The sequence below is a fragment of the Vombatus ursinus genome, unplaced genomic scaffold (genome assembly GCF_900497805.2).
Source record: "Vombatus ursinus unplaced genomic scaffold, bare-nosed wombat genome assembly UNPS02004833.1, whole genome shotgun sequence".
Taxonomy (NCBI): domain Eukaryota; kingdom Metazoa; phylum Chordata; class Mammalia; order Diprotodontia; family Vombatidae; genus Vombatus; species Vombatus ursinus.
The window spans coordinates 96,669-97,745 of NW_020944611.1; the positions used below are offsets into that span (position 1 = coordinate 96,669).

At 66.4% G+C, this 1,077-nt stretch overlaps 1 protein-coding gene across 4 annotated transcripts in view; it reads left to right on the forward strand.

Annotated features, from left to right (window-relative positions):
• Window positions 1-477: 477 nt before the first annotated feature.
• Window positions 478-1,077, forward strand: part of LOC114027969 (ubiquitin carboxyl-terminal hydrolase 40-like) — a 66,159-nt gene continuing 65,559 nt past the window's right edge. For 2 of the 4 annotated variants that reach the window (XM_027842130.1, XM_027842139.1), the window contains exon 1: window positions 487-556. The gene's annotated coding sequence lies outside the window, so the exon portion shown is untranslated. Of the gene's footprint in view, window positions 557-1,077 lie in introns of all 4 variants that reach the window. The other 2 variants (XM_027842121.1, XM_027842113.1) reach the window with 2 other exon arrangements.

Consider the following 1,077-nt stretch of genomic DNA (forward strand, 5'->3'; position numbering starts at 1 on the left):
AGAAGGCTTGTTTGGATGGCCCCCCTCAAATGTCTGATCTTATAGACAGCCATAGATCCAGGGCCTTCCCACCCCTCACTTAACAGAAGGGGAAATGAAGGGCACTTTTTGTGCATTGCCCCAGATCCCCAGGTGGTGAGCCCCCAAGAATGCTAGAGCCAGGGCTCTTCTCTCTGGGCTGCACTGCTCAGTCTTTTCCTCTAGGAACGCCCCTGGGCCTCAGCTTTCCTATCTGGAAGACGAAGAAGGATCCATTGGATGCTTCTGGATCCGCTATTCTGCGGCTCTAAGTAAGGCTTCCTCTTCTAGCCCGGCAGGGGGCGGCAAGGAGGCCTCCAAACTACAACCCCCACAAGGCTTTGCGAGACGGGCTCGTGCTCCTCCTGGCGGCAGGCGCGGACGCGCAACGCGGTGCACTGTGGGAAGTGCAGTTCGTGCGTAGGCGCATGGGACGCCGAGGCGACGGGCGCCCCCGCACCAAAATGGCGGCGCTCCGCCGCACCCTCCTCGTTCGCTTCCCGTCGGGGTCGTGGGGCCGGGGGGCAGGGCGCTAGCGGTGAGCGGGGGCCCGGGGGCAGTGGGGAGGCCACTCTGGGAGGGCGGGGGCCAGATCGGGACAGGGCCTGGGCATCTCCGCCCCCATTCTTCAGGTGGGGAAACTGAGGCCCAGAGTGGGGAAGCCCTGGTCCAGAGTCACCAACTGACGCCGATGCGAGCCCCGGGTCTGGACTCAGGGCCCCCCCCGCAGAGGCCGGCAGAGGGGGCTGAGCGTTCAGGGAGGGATTGGAACCCACAGCAGTGGCGCTCACCCCGGGGGAGGGGGGGGATGGGGGTGGGGACGGAGCGTCTCTGGGCTCGTGGTCTGTGTGTGTGGAGGGGGGGGAGGAGTGGGAGGGCCGGGGGCGGGGCCGACTCTGGGTCACGTGGAGCAGATCGCCCCCCCCAAGGGCGAGGGTCAGACACCGAACGTTGCAAACACATTGAAACATTGTTGCCCCGCCGGGGCTCCCCCTCCCCCGCAGTCCCCCAGTCCCTCCCCCCCCCCCGGGAGCCATCATCCCCACACTACGGAGCAGC